The following is a 16,017-nucleotide window of genomic DNA, read 5'->3' as shown; positions in this document are numbered from 1 at the left end:
AAGCGTCCAGAGGATTATGTTAATGGCTGAATCTGCCTCAGTGGGTGTGGGCTTGGACCTGAAATTCTGCATTTCTAACCAGCTTCTCAGGACCCTGGCCCACAAAGAATCAGGAGCAAGACTTTAGAGATTACTAGAAGCATTGAAAACACCCCACCTTATCATTCTCCTTATATACACAGAGCCCCACTTTCATAGCTTGAACAAAAGCCCACAGCATTCATGCACTCACAGAAGAACACACACATCCTTTGGGACTGTGGATCCCCAACAAGAGAAAGCATGTGAATAGGCTCCTAACATCCCTACCTGCTGTTCAGGCAGCTGCAATCATCAAGGGAGACTCATTATCAGATAATAATAAAATAAACAGCCACAGAACTTCATCTAAACAGGACTGGAAGCTCTTCAAAAGTTGAACCACACGTGGGTGGCTACTGCAGGAGGGTTAGGTCATTTGCGACTCTAAGGAGTTAGTGATGGCCATCCCTTGCCTGGGACTGTACTTGCCCAGTGTAATATATCACTGAGAAAAGGTACTACAAGCTAATGGATTCAAGATGTGCAGGTTTCCAACTTCCCTGCGCACAGCCATGGACCATTCAGCCCCCGCTTGCTTGCAATGGAGAATGGAGGGTCTAGGATCAGAGGGTAGATAGCCCTGTCACACAGGACCGGGCTCAGCCTTGCTTGCCTCAGCTCACTCACTGATGAAATAAGTTTATTTCATTGTATTGACATGTTATGACAATTATGCCCTAGTGCACTGGTTTAACTGAAAGGCCTAGTGCTCTTAAACTTTAATGACACTGCAGACTAATAAGAACAGAGAAATGTATGCATTTTTCACAAAGGCAATCATGTATACATTTTCATTATTAAGCATTCTGCACGGATCTCATAGAGGAAATCTGAAGATTGGGAGGAAAGAGGTTTATTTCTTGTAATTAATTGATTTTGAGTCTTTTGAGCTGGAGGACCACCCACTCAAAGCCCTTGCAAGTCAAGAAAAACAAAAAAATTGATGTATTTTGACAGTGATTCTAACACACTCTGTCTCCCTATCAGCGATTGGATGTATTTTTGTGCTACAGGCATTTTTTGTTTTCATCTCATTGGGTACCATAATGGCAAATAATTTATGATTAGTCTACTAGAATGTTACTTCTTTAGCTTTAACAAACAACAGGGAGAACAACAACAGCAAACCAAACTGTTATAGCCAGGAACTCTTAATAATAATTCTTTGCTGCAATCTGAATGAAGGCATACTTTCCCCATTTCTTGCTCCTATTTCTAATATTGCAGGAGGATTTATACTTTTTTCGGAACAATAGATTTTAATTAAAAAGATTTATTAAAGACAGTTTTCATTCCTGTGATTACATTACCAGGTCCTGAGACATCTGCATTTCAAAATAAACCATGTATTTTCATAAATATTCCACAATTCCCTTAGAGCATTTTGGTATTCCAATTTCCTCTAGCCTCTTCTGAACATCTTCACATTTATTTGTGTGTTCCATATATTCATACCCAGGCAGGATTAGACATTTCTTCACACAGATATTGTGTTAGGAAGCAGATTCAAAGCATTCCTGTTCTCTGTGAATCAAGACTTTTAAAAGGAACAAAGACAAATTAAGCTCAGTAACATATGTCTAACAAAAGATCTAGATATCTTACAAAACGTGCTTAGAGTGGCAGGGTAAACAACGGGCTGAGTTTGCTTTGAAGTTTAAGTCATTGTTATTTTAATGAAGTGGGAAATTCATTTAGATAGTAGAATCTGATAGTTACCCAATTAAAGCTCTTTTTGTCTACATTAATGTAGTTTTAAATTTTTAGTTTTTGAAACCCACTTTTACCAGAGAGTTATTTTGAAGATAGAAGCAGTTTGGGCAGTGTCTTGTTATTTTATTAATTTATTTGCCTCACACTTGCTGCTTGCGGGATTTCTGTTCCCTGATGAGGGACTCAGTACGGCCACTTCAGAGAAAGCCCAGAATCCTAACTACTAGGCCACCAGGAAGCTCCCTCGAGTAGTGTCTCTAGATGTACCTCATGAGTGACAGTCAGTTGTCAATTAGACCTTGTGAGTGTTTTCTATAAAATTGTAAGCCAATGTATCAAGCTTGATCAAGGTGCAAAAAATAGAAACACCCTCAGGTTATTTCACTTGGTTCCTGGGAGTTCACTGTAAGGATATAAGTGGACAAGCGGAGGGCAGGAAGCCATCAATAGAAGTTACCTGGGTCTCACAGGAGAGACTGTATCAGTTCCTGCAGTGATCAGATCCTTTCTCTGTTCTTCCTCGAAGCCTGTCCTGATGCACCACGGTCTTCCTGCCTGAACAACCTGCCCTTGTCACAGCCCTGGGCTTGCCCCCCATTCCTGTGCTCCTTTCTTTACCAACTATCATTAGCTTCTCGTCCGCTCTGCCCCACAGACCCTGCTCACTCGTTGCTTTGGCTGTCTTGTGAGTTCGAATAACTCACGGCTTCTGTTTACCGTCATGTCTGTCTTCCAGCTCCTGTTCTCTTGTTAACTAGCATATACTGTTCAAAAATGCAGAGACAGAGAGACTGATGGAATCAGTCATGGTCATTTTGAAACCAAACCACTTCATTAGCGGAAGGATGGGTCAGGGGCCCATCTGATCCAATCGGCTGTGGTCAGGGTGGCAAGGTGTGTGGACAACTTTGCTCAGATGGAAACCCCTCATAAAGTGACCTGGACTTTTCACAGCAAAATGACATTATGGGGCTTTTGAAAAACTAAAGCTGTTTTAAACTGACTGTAGATATTTTCCCGATGTGAGCATAGGGAAAGTATTAATTAACATTGATGATTAATGATGAAATGAGTACCTTAGGAATTCTGACCATTTCTGAAAGGTTTTCCAGGTTTTATCCTGGTGTTCAGTGTTGTCTCTATAAAGAGAGTACAGCAGAAAGAAAGATCTCTTGACAATCTATGAAACCTAGAACTGAATTCCTTTTTAATAAATGAGTGACCTAAGTCACACAACGTTCTTTAAGTTATGGGAAACCTAAATACTTCGGAGATTTCTTGATCAGTAGATAGGACTGGAAATACAATGGTCTTTTCATTTGCCTTGACTCTCCATCCTATACCTGAAGCCTTGCCCTATCCCAGCTTGCCCTATATCAAGAGCAGATTCTTTTCTTTCTATTAGCTATGGCTATAATATTCTCATTACTAACTTTAAAGTGGGAAATTTAAAAGACATAAGCAGTGAGAATGGAGTGACGACACATAGGAAAAGATACATGGTTTTTGTGGCGCATTGTATTATGATTACAATTTTCACTTTGTAAGCCATTTACTCCAAAATTTAATGGCACTTCCTACACACACATCATTGTGCGGACAGCTGCAGAAATACTATTGAAGCCATGTAACTCAGATTGGAACTTGAACCCACAGTCTTTTCACCACACACACCTGGTGTCAGGACTTAATGAAGTTCAGGTTCTGGATGTCTCATCCTGAAAATAATTCAGTGAGAGACAAAGTGATAGGTAAGAAGAGGATTTACTTAGAGAGAAACACGCTTCACAGACAGAGTGTGGGGCCATCTCAGAGACTGAGGGCAGCACCAAGGTATGGGCTTGGCAGTTTTTATCCGGGTGGGAAATTTCACGGGCCAGTGAGTGAGATTATTACAGCTATTTGGGGGAAGGAGTATGGGGATTCTCATGAATTGGGACCTAGTCACTTTTTGACCTTGATGGTCAGCCTTGGAACTGTCACGGTGCCTGTGGGTGTGTCATTTAGCTTGTTGATGTGTTACAGTGAGCATGTGCTGAGGCTCAAGGTCTAGGGCAAGTACTATCAGCCATCCGGGAGATACTTGGTTCTAAATCAGTTTATATCATGTCCTCAGGCCATGTCATTCTTTTAAAGATTGTGCCCTGCCCACTTAACTGACTCTCATAGGAGGTAAAACCGAGAGCTAGATAATGCATTTATGGCCACTTTGGATGTAGTCATTTTTTTCATACAAAATGTAGGTACATATCCCCACACGGACAAGCACACGAGTGAAAAATGTAAGTACATGTACATTTATACAATATACTTGAAAAGCTAAATATATATATGTATGCCTATCCATACAGAGTGTGAATTTTCTTTCACATCTTCATTTTCTTTAAGTCAAGTTAGATCTGACTCCTAGTCCTTATCCCAGTAGGCTGATGGGAAATCCAACTGAGGGGACCCTTTTCCTCACTCCCTGTGTTCTGCACTAGTCTTTGGGTCTTACCAAGAAGACTTTGAAGAAGCTAATTTATTCTTTCTTGCATGTGATGTTAGTGAGATTTTTCTCACCCAAATCATGATGGCCTCTCGAAATCCGCAACTTGATCCCAAAACCGTCCTGAGCGGACAAGAATATTTGCAAATGTGGCGAATGGCCCCTTCCACCATACTTCATACTAGGTGCCAAGTATGTTCTAACTAGCACTTTCCAGGTATTACTTCATGCACTCTTAAAACAACAGTACAAGAGAAGTACTATTATGCCCCTAGGAAACCAAGGCCAGAGCTGGAGTAACTTGTCTAAGGCCTCACAGCTCATAAATGGCAGATGCAGGATTGGAACCCTGGTGGTCTGAGTTAACATAAGTCTGGTCCAGTCTCAAGGGTCTTGCTAGAGCTTCCCTTACCCCTCCAGAAGTCACAGTTTAAGTCTCAGGGGTCAGCAGTGAAAATATTGTTTCTAAGCTTGTCAAGGCAAATCCAAGGGTAGAAAAAATTAAAGAAGAGTATCTAAGTTCAGTTCCACTGAGATCTAATTCTAAGAGCAAGATGGTCTGGAACTGAATGCCAAAGGGCCATGCCTGTCCACTGAAATCTGAGCTCTCTCTGTGGGGTCACAAATCTAAACACCTAGACTGGTGGAAACTATCTCTATTTCCTTAAAAGGGAATTGGCCAAATGCTGGAAAACAACTAACTGCCAACTCATGACTGTTAACCTGGTCAGGAAAAAAAGTCAAGGTTATTCTAGTGATCTCTTCTTTTCATACTTTCTGAGAAAGAGGACCTCAGAGTTAAGGGTTTTAAAAATTACTTTCTCTCTCAACAAAGAAAGAAAAAGGAAAAAGAAAAAAAAAAGGTACAAATCATTTCTGCTTAGATGTTCTAGAAAAAGTAGCCCAATAAGGCAAATGTGATTATTGTTTCTATTGTTTCTCAATCACATACCTTCAGGTCTAAGCACACACCCTCACACCCCACCCAAGTGAAGATGTTTCAACTCTTAAACCTTCCCCTCAGCACCAAACAAAAAAGCAAAAATCCCATCCTTCAAAACACTTACTTCCCTTTACAGAATGTCTCTCTGACTTCCTTTAATCACCTCCCTTTAACAAGTACAGAGTCCAGATCCAACTATTTTCCCTTGGAGCAGTTTCCTTCATACACAAATGTAAGGCTATAAGGCCCCTGGATTGATCTAACTGCTAACTGTAAAAATTAGGTACTATATAAAGGTGAGAAAGAAGATGGATTGCCCATATATGTGTATACCCTTGATACAATGGTCTTTTTTTTTTTTTTTCTCTCTAGTCTTATATTTCTCAATCCCCAAAATGCTATTTTCCCGAAAGTGACAAATATTTTCATTTTCTGCTCTATTTCTATGCCAGCTAAACTGCTCTTTCTAGGGAAAAAAGTTAAGAAACTCAGAGGTGTCACCTAGCATTTAGTCTCTTGAAAATGTACATATTAGCACTTAGAAATATAACATATTTCTTTAAAAAAAAGATTAGCTGTCTAATTACAGATTTCACACATAATCTGTCAATTGGCTAAATATACGCTGACTGTCATTAAGCTGTTCTGCAAAAGATGGGTAGAGGGCTGGCCTGCTGCTCTTCTCAGAAGAACAAGGAATTGTATTTTGAAGGAGAAAATTTTCAGAGTAATACCCATATTCTCATTTTTAAAGGTGGCTAAAATAATCCACAATTCAAGTTCCTGTGTGTTTTTTTTTGTTTGTTTGTTTTTAATTTGAGCAAATCCTGTACTTTAGTTAATCATACTGTATCACATCTTAATTTTCTGCCTTTTTTTTCAACACAATATTTCTTTGTATCCTCAGAACTGGATTAGAAGTTTCAAGCTTCATTCAAAATTTTTTTTTCAAATCATTAAGATAATAAGCTTTCTAGAATTTTAGGAGTAATACTAGATGCCAGAATAAATGGAACTATACCAGAGTTTTCAGTGAGGATAAATTAGAAACCCAGCATTATTCATACTTATGAATGGGGACCCCTTCCGGGGCCTGGGAGTGGGCTCTTGTCTAACACGGGGAGATGGACTGTCCAGAGACATATGAGCTGACAAAGCAAGAGACTTCACTGGGCAGGGGCGCAGAGCTGGAGAGCAGTAGGGTCAGAGAACTCAGAAGAACTGCTCTGCTACCTGCTTGATGCCTTGGGCTTTCTGGTGATGGGATTCGTTTCCGCCTTTTCTCTGGCCAGTCATTCCGACTCTGGGTCCTTCCTGGTGGCACAGGCATTGCTCAGCTAATGGCACCTCCGGGTGCCAGCGAGTAGGATTTTCAGAGGTGGTCGGACTTGTGTCTCCTTTTGACTTTTCCTGAACTTTCCCAGTTGCTGGTGGCTTGTTGGTTCCGTGTTCCTTACTAAGACCTGAGGTCGTAAAATAACTCACGCAAATGGTGACTGCGGTACCTGGCCAGGGTGGGTGGTGGCAGTCAGTGTGCTTCCCTTGACACTTGGTCAAACAAGTGGGACCAAAATGTCATAAGTTTTTTAACGAGGTAAAAATGTTTAAGTTTTCTAAGATGTACATATTACATGTATATATACTATATACATATATATAAATACACACATACACAAGTTTTTCTACTACATTTGATAAAGGCTTGAGAAAGAACAACAACAAAAAGACATGGGGAAATTGGAAAATATAAACTGATGAAATGAGAGCGCTGAAATAGACATGTGAATAGAAATGAATATTTCAAGAATAGAAATTCATAAGATGGTACAGGAGGCAGTGACCAAAATCATCCCCAAGAAGAAAAGAAACAAGGCAAATGATTTTCTGAGAAGACCTTACAAGTAGATGAGAAAAGAAGAGAAGCAAAAAGCACAGGAGAAAAGGAAAGATATATCACTGGATGCAGAGTTCCAAGGAAGAGCAAGGAGAGACAAGAAAACCTTCTTAAGTGAACAAAGCAAAGCAGTAGAGGAAAACAATAGAATGGGAAAGATTAGAGATTTATTCAAGAAATATTCATGCAAAGATGGGCACAATAAAGGAGCGGTAAGGACCTAACAGAAGCAGAAGACATCAAGAAGAAGTGGCAAGAATACACAGAACTATACAAAAAGGTCTCAAGGACCTGGATAACCATGGTGGTGTGCTCGCTCACCTAGAGCCAGACGTCCAGGAATGTGAAGTCAAGTGGGCCTGAGGAAGCATCACTACACACAAAACTAGTGGAGGGGATGGAATTGCAGTTGAGCTATTTCAAATCCTGGAAGATGATGCTGTTAAAATGCTGCACTCAATATGCCAGCAAATTTGGAAAACTCAGCAGTGGCCAAAGGACAGGAAAATGTCAGTTTTTATTCCAATTTCAAAGAATGGCAATGCTAAAGGATGTTCAAACTATCATAAAAATGTACTCATTTCACACACTACCAAGGTAATGCTCAATATCCTTCAAGCTAGGCTTCAACAGTACGTGAACTGAGAACTTCAAGATGTACAAGCTGGATTTTAAAAAGCCAGAGGAACCAGGAATCAAATTGCCTGGATCACAAAACAAGAGAATACCAGAAAAACATCTACTTCTGCTTCATTGATTGTGCTAAAGACTTTGACTGTGCAGATAACAACAAACTGTGGGAAATTCTAAAAGAGATAGGAATACCAGATATCTTACCTGTCTCCTGAGAAGCCTGGATGCAGAACAAGATGCGACAGTTAGAACTGAACACAGAATAACAAGCTGGTTCCAAATAGGAAAAGGAGTATGTCAAGGCTGTATATTGTCACCCTGCTCATTTAACTTCTATGCATAGTACATCATGCGAAATGCCAGGCTGGATGAATCACAAGCTAGAATTAAGTAGCCAGGAGAAATATCAATAACTTCAGATACACAGATGACACCACTCTAAAGGCAAAATGGCAAGAAGAACTAAAGAGCCTCTTGATGAAGGTGAAAGAGGAGAGTAAAAAGCTGGCTCAAAACTCAATATTCAAAAATTGAAGATCATGGCATCTGGTTCCATTGCTTCACGGCAGATAGATGGGAAAACATGGAAAGAGTAACAGACGTACTTTTTTGGGCTCGAAAATCACTGCAGATGGCAACTGCAGCCATGATATTAAAAGACACTTGCTCCTTGGAAGAAAAGCTACAACAAACCTAGACAGGGTATTAAAAAGCAGAGACATCACCCTGCCGACAAGGGTCTCTATAGTCAGAGTTATTGTTTCTCCAGTAGTCATGAACAGATGTGAGAGATGTACCATAAAGAAGGCTGAGTGCTGAAGAACTGATGCTTTTGAACTGTGGTATTTGAGAAAAGAGTCCTTTGGACTGCAAGGAGATCAAACAGGCCAATCGTATAGGAAATCAACCCTGAGTATTCATCAAAAGGACTGATGCTAAAAGTCCAATACTTTGGCCACCTGATATGAAGAGTCAACTCATTGGAAAAGACCCTGGGGTGGTGAAAGGTTTAGCGTAGGAGAAGAGGACAGCAGAGGTTGAGATGGTTGGATGGCATCACTGACTCAATGGACATGAGTGTGAGCAAGCTCCGGGAGTTGGTGCTGGACAGGGAGGCCTGGCATGCTGCGGTCCATGGAGTCACAGAGAGTCGGACACAACTGGGTGACTGAACTGTAGAGGGCTCACACCAAGGGACTCCTCCCTGGACTGCTCCTGCTGATACCCTCTCCCTGTGGAGAGCCTTTGCAGACCCATGCCTCCACAGGAGACCTTCCAACAGACCTCCTAACAGGTAGGTTTGATTCAGTTTCCTGTGGGGTCACTGCCCCTTCTCCCTGGTCCTAACATGGGCAAGATTTTTTTGTGTGCTCTCTAAGAGTGGAGTTACTGTTTCCCCTAGTCCTGTGGAAATCCTGTCATCAAGCGCCAGTAGTCTTCAAAGTCAGACTCCCTGGGGATTCCTAGGCCTTTTGCCAGATCCCCAGGCTGTGAAGCCTGACGTGGGGCTAAAGTATCTTCACAACAGTGGGAGAAATTCTTTCGCGTTATTGTTTTCCAGTTTATGGGTCACCAACCCGGCAGGTATGGGATTTGATTTTATTGTGATAGCACCCCTCCTGTCTACCATCTCCCTGCTTCTCCCTTGTCTTTGGACAAGCATGTGTTCTCATTTGCTAAGCTGGACTGCAGGGAGATCCAACCTGTCCATTCTGAAGGAGATCAGTCCTGGGTGTTCATTGGAAGGACTGATGCTAAAGCTGAAACTCCAATACTTTGGCCACCTCATGTGAAGAGTTGACTCATTGGAAAAGACCCTGATGCTGGGAGGGATTGGGGGCAGGAGGAGAAGGGGATGACAGAGGATGAGATGGCTGGATGGCCTCACCGACTTGATGGACATGAGTTTGAGTGAACTCCAGGGGTTGGTGATGGACAGGGAGGCCTGGCGTGCTGCGATTCATGGGGTCTCAAGGAGTCGGACAGGACTGAACTGAACTGAACTGAACTGATCTGATTTTTTGCGACCCCATGGACTGTAGCCCTTCAGTCTCCCTGTCCATGGCATTTTCCTGGCAAGAATACTGGAGTGGGTTTGCCACGCTCTTCTCCAGGGCTCTTCCCACCCCAGGAATTCAACCCTTGTCTCCTGCATCACCTGCGTTGGCAGTGCACTTTTTGCCACCGAGCTACCTGAGGAGCCCTGCCTTTGGCCACGGGACACCGTCTTTGGGGGGCTCCAGTGTCCTCCTGTCGATGGCTGTTCAACAGCTCGTTGCCAGCCTGGTGCTCTCGCAGGAGGTTATGAGCGCATGCCCTTCTATTCTGCTGTGTAGAATCAACCCTTCAGCTTCCTTTTGAGCCACTAACTCATGCTATCATGGCAGTTGATTGATTTTTCTTTTTAAAGCAGATTTACCAGCCTCCTTTCAGATTTATTAAATTTACATCTGGAGGAACTGAGTTGTGAGACTTATTTTTAATGCCTTTTCCCACGAGCTTTATGCCAAAAGCATAGGATTCTTCACTGGGAACCTCTGAAACTTAAAACAATCTTCAAGGTTTGGTTTTGTTCTTGGAGAACAATGTGAGCCTAGGTGGCTCTTTGTCGCTCTAGATCTAAAGTTTTGTGTCTGTTGTTGCTGTTCCGTTGCTAAGCTGTGTCTGACTCTTTGTGACCCCATGGACTGAAGCCTGCCAGGCTTCCCTGTCTTCCATCATCTGCCTATGTTTGCTCAGATTCAGGGCCTTTGAGTCACTGAGGCTACCTACCATCTTGGCCTCTGCCACCTCTTTTCCTTTTGTCTTCAGTCTTTCCCAGGATGAGGGGCTTTTTCAAAGAGTTGGCTTTTCTCGTTAGGTGGCCAAAGTACTGGAGCTTCAGCTTCATCAGTCCTTTCAGTGAATATTCCAGGCTGATTTCCTTTAGGATTGTCTAGCTTCATCTCTTTGCTGTCCAGCAAGCTCTCAAGAGTCTTCTCCAGTATCACAATTCAAAAGCACCGATTCTTTGGTGCTCGGCCTTTTTTATGGTCCAACTCTCACATCCATGCATGACTACTGGAAAAACCATAGCTTCGTCTACGTGGACTTTTGTCAGCAAAGTAATGTCTCTTTTTAATACACTGTCTAGGTTTGTCACTGCTTTCCTTCCAAGGTGCGAGCATCTTTTAATTTCGTGGCTGCGGTCACTAACTGCAGTGATTTTGGAGCCCAAGAAAATAAAATCTGTTACTGTTTCCACTCTTCCCCTTTCTATTTGCCATGGAGGGGACCCGATGCCGTGGTCTTTGCTTTTTGAATGTAGAGTTTCAAATCATCTTTTTCACTCTCCTCTTTCACCTTCACTGAGACTCTTTAGCTCCTCTTCACTCTCTGCCATTAGAGCGGTACTATCTGCATATCTAATGTTGAATATTTCACCCAGCAATATTGATTCCAGCCTGTGATTCATTCAGCCTGGCATTTCACATGAGGTACTCTGCATGTATGTTAAATAAACAGGATGACAATATATACAGCCTTGTCTTTTACTCCTTTTCCAATTTTCTGACTATAAGGTGATACAATTGCTCCAAATAACCTCTAAAATCCTTCCAAACTTATGTTCTATTATGAGTTTACACAATTCAATTCAGTATGTAGAACAATTCAAAATTCCTTGTCTTTGCATTAGATTGAGGAGGTCACCATGATAACGCTCATTTGAAATGCACTTCAGAATCTCAAAATGCTTCTATTTTAAGTATACATCTCTGATCCTGATAGTGTTGAAAACTAGAAAAGGCAAGTGGTACCCTCATCTTTTTACAGATGAAAAAATAGTTCAGGAAAAATGAAAAAGATTTCTTCAAGGTTAAACAATGAGGTGCTAAACCAGAATTCTGGTGTTCAGATAATTACATGTTTCCATATTTACGTGTATTCTTATCTGGCCACAATTAAAGAAAAATGTAAAATCAGTACAACCAAAATTTCCCTTTTGTTTTATATGTTCTGATGAAGAATTTTAAGAGCAGTGATTACTTCTAAAAAACAGACACCGTTGTTCAGTTGCTCAGTCGTGTCCGACTCTTTGCACCCTGTGGACTGCAGAACACTAAGCTTCCCTGTCCTTCACCGTCTCCCAGAGTTTGTTCAAACTCGTATCCATAGAGTCTGTGATGCCATCCAACAATCTCGTCCTTTGTCATCCCCCTCTCCTGCCATCAATCTTTCCCAGCATCAGGGTCTTTTCCAGTGAGTCAGATCTTGGCATCAGGTGGCCAAAGGATTGGAGTTTCAGCTTTAGCATCAGTCCTTCCAATGAATATTCAGGACTAATTTCCTTCAGGATGGACTGGTTGGACCTCCTTGCAGTCCAAGGGACTCTCAAAAGTCTTCTCCAACACCACAGTTCAAAAGCATCAATTCTTCAGTGCTCAGCTTTCTTCATAGTCCAACTCTCACATCCATACATGACTACTGGAAAAATCATAACTTTGACTTTACAAACCCTCATCAGCAAAGTAATGCCTGAGATTTTTAATAGGCTGTTTAGGTTTGTCATAGCTTTTCTTCCAACAAGCAAGCGTCATTTAATTTCATGGCTGCAGTCACCATCCGCAGCAATTTTAAAGTCTGTCACTGTTTTCATTGTTTCCCCGTTTATTTGCCATAAGTGATGGAACCAGATACCATGATCTTTTGGTTTTTTGAATGTAAGGTTTCAAATCAGCTTTTTCACTCTCCTCTTTCACTTTCATCAAGAAGCTCTTTAGTTCTTCTCTTTCTGCCGTAAGGGTGGTGTCATCTGCATATCTGAGGTTACTGATATTTCTCCCTGCTACTGATATCAGTTTGTGCCTCATCCAGTCCAGCATTTTGCATGATGTAAATTCAGATCATTTGTTTTCTTAACCATTACCCTCTCATCACATACTCTGTTGCAGCTAAGACATTATCATGTGCTTACCAAAACAGTCTCATATTCTTTCCAGACACACAAACTACATTTCCCAGGCTCGTTGTAGAGAGATTAGGGCATGGGGACTGAGTTCTAGTTAATAAAATATGAATATGATTGATGTGCATTGTCTAAGAGTTGATCTCTAAAATCTTCCATACTCCATCCTCCACGCTTTTTCCTGTTTCTGTGGTAAATTTGGAGCCACAAGCTGAAGATGGTATAACTACTAGATGGAAGCAATCTGGCTCAGCTTATGCCTCTGAGGACTGTCACCCAAACGCATCAAGCCCATCGGAGTGTTTCAGCAGTGTTAAACCAGAGGAGTGTCGAGGCAATTTATCACAGAGGTTGAACTACTTTGAATGACACTCAAATTATGCTTATTGTTTTTCTAAGTTTGTCCTCTATTATTTGGTAATTTGTATGTTCATTTTATCATCTTATCAGTGGTTTCTCTGGAAATTTCAAATCTCCCAAGCAAAATTTCTTCAATTCTATTTTCTGCTATTGCTTTTCAATTTTACCATTCCCCTTTTATTCTTCATCCTATCCTTCCTCTCCTCCTATCTCTTCTCCTTCTTCTCTTCCTCTACTTGCTTCTTCTTGTCTCTCACTCTCCTTTCATATTATACCGACACATATGTACCTAAACATAATATGCATATACACACAAACACATTTATACAAATAAACCCACTAAATGTTATTGTTTGATGTAGCCAATATTCGTTTAGATGTAGCCACATGTTTAATAATGTCACTGATTTTTTTTCATTTATTTCTGTAAGTGCAGTCCTCTCTCTAGAATAATTTGCCTTCTACCTAAAGAATTACCTTCCACATTTCTTTTATAATAGGTCTACTAGTGGCAAAATATAACTGGATCTTTACTGAGTTTCGTTCTGGCCAGAAAAAGCTACTCATTTGCCCTCTCTTCTTTTTCCCCAGCTTTATTGAGATCTGACTGACGTATAAGATTGCATAAGTTTAGGGTATACACTATGCCGGTTTGTTGCATTTCTAAATTCCAAAATGATTACCACCATAGTATTAGCTTCCACTCCCATCCTGTCGCATAGTTACCATGACATTTTCTTTTAAACTGTATTTGTTTATTTACGGGCTGTGCTGGGTTTTCGTGGCTGGGCAGGCTTTCCTCTGGTTGCAGCAAGCCGGGGCCCCTCTCGAGGTGTGGTGCATGGCCTTCTTGTTGCGGTGGCTTCTCTTGCTGAGCAGCTCAGGCTCCAGGGGGTGCAGGCTGTAGTAGCTGTGCCTCGTGGCCTCAGTAGTTGAGGTTCCCGAGCTCTAGGGCACAGGCTCAACAGCTGGGGTTCATGGGCATGGTTGCCCAGCTGCATGTGGCATCTTCCTGCCTCAGGGACTGAACTCACGTCTCCTGCATTGCAGGAGGATTCTTTCCCATGGAGCCACCAGGGAAGCCTACCTTTTTTTTCCTGATGAGAGCGTTTAGGATTTACTTTCTTTGCAATGACCAGAACCCCCATTTCCCCCAATTCCAAAACCCCACCACCACCACCACCACCACCGCTGTACCCAGGTCCTGGTAACAACCCACTCGGATACTCCGTTTCTCGGAATCTGTCTTTTGAAGAGCCCACCTATAAGTGATATCATACAGCATTTGTTTTTCTCTATCTGATCAGTTTCACTAAACTCAACACCCTCAAGTTTCACCCAAGTTTTTGCAAATAGCAAGATTTTCCTCTCTTTCTTACACACACACACACACACACACACACACACACTCCCTTACTCACTAACACACCTTTTTTCCCATTTAGCTTGAAAACTCACCAGAAAGAAAAAGTGGTGACAGTGTTAGGTACCATTTCAGAGCAAGTCTAGTGGTGAAACTGGTGCTGCTATTTGGGTGGGAAGAGACTCTGCAGTGGCCACAGCTCTGGGTGTGACTTGGGAAGCTCTTTTCTCCTCCTAGTTATTCCCTCTCAAATAAACGTATCTCCTGGCCCTCTTGTCCCACTGAGAATTAGACTTTAAGGATTATACTCTACTAGAAGTTCCGCAAACTTAATCTTGGTTGTAGTTCAAGACGGGACCAGTACTACTTATGTACTGTGTTGCTCAGTCATGTCCAACTCTTTGCAACTCCATGGACTGTAGCCTGCCAGGCTCCTCTGTCCATGGGATTCTCCAGGCAAGAGTACTGGACTGGATGCCATGTCCTCCTCCAGGGGATCTTCCCAACCTAGGGATCGAACCTATGTCTCCCACATTGCAGGAGGATTCTTTACCATGTGAGCCATCAGGGAAGTCCAATGCTATTTACAATTTTTAATTAAAAATATTGTTATTGAGGTATGATTGAATTACAATGTTGTGTTAATTGCTGCTGTAGAGCAAAGTGACTCAATTGTACATGTGTGTAGTAGCTCAGACGGTAAAGCATCTGCCTGCAATGCAGGAGACCCAGGTTCAATACCTGGGTCAGGAATATCCCTTGGAGAAGGAAATGGCTCCAGTATTCTTGCCTGGAGAAACCATGGACAGAGGAGCCTGGCAGGCTACAGTCCACGTGGTCGCAAAGAGTCAGATATGACTGAGCAGCTAACACACACGTACATTCTTTTTCATGCTCATTTCCACAGTGGTTTATCAAAGGATATTGAATATAATTCCCCGTGGTATACAGGAAGACCGTTTTTTGTTTAAAAAAAAAAAATTATTCTATGTATACCAGTTTGCATCTGCTAATCCCAAACTTCCAGTCCAACCCTCTGCCACTCCAATGCTATTTATTCTTATAGCCATTAATCATTCATTCACTTAACAAATTTATTGAGCAGCTTCTTTGTTACAAGTGTTGTGCTTGGATCTGAGGATGTAATGTTAAATAAAAGAGATCCATATCTTTATAGAATTTAACGTCTAGAATAGAGGTTGGCAAGCTTTTTCTATAAAGAGGCAGGTAGTGTTTTGGGCTTTACATCCCCTGCAGTCTCTGTTGTAGCCACTTAGCTCTGCTACAGTAGCACAAAAGCAGCTGTAGACAATGCACAAATCTGTGTTCTAATAAAACTTTATTTATGGACTCTGAAATTTGAATTGTATGTAATTTTCATGTATCACAAAATATTAGTCTCCCTTTTGATTTTTTAAATAACTTATTTGTGTGCAGGTCATCCTTAGTTTGTAGGTTGTATAAAAACAGTTTGGGCACATGGGCCATAGCTTACTAATTCTTGGTCAGGAAGGAAAAAAAGATATTACAACAATAGTCATTCCAATATGGTTACAAATTGGGAGCTATGTGAGGAGCAAGCATACCGGGGGCCCAG

This window comes from Ovis aries, chromosome 9 (genome assembly GCF_016772045.2).
Source record: "Ovis aries strain OAR_USU_Benz2616 breed Rambouillet chromosome 9, ARS-UI_Ramb_v3.0, whole genome shotgun sequence".
NCBI classification, from domain to species: domain Eukaryota; kingdom Metazoa; phylum Chordata; class Mammalia; order Artiodactyla; family Bovidae; genus Ovis; species Ovis aries.
The sequence above is the reverse complement of the archived record's forward strand: the minus strand, read 5'-3'. Positions refer to the sequence as shown.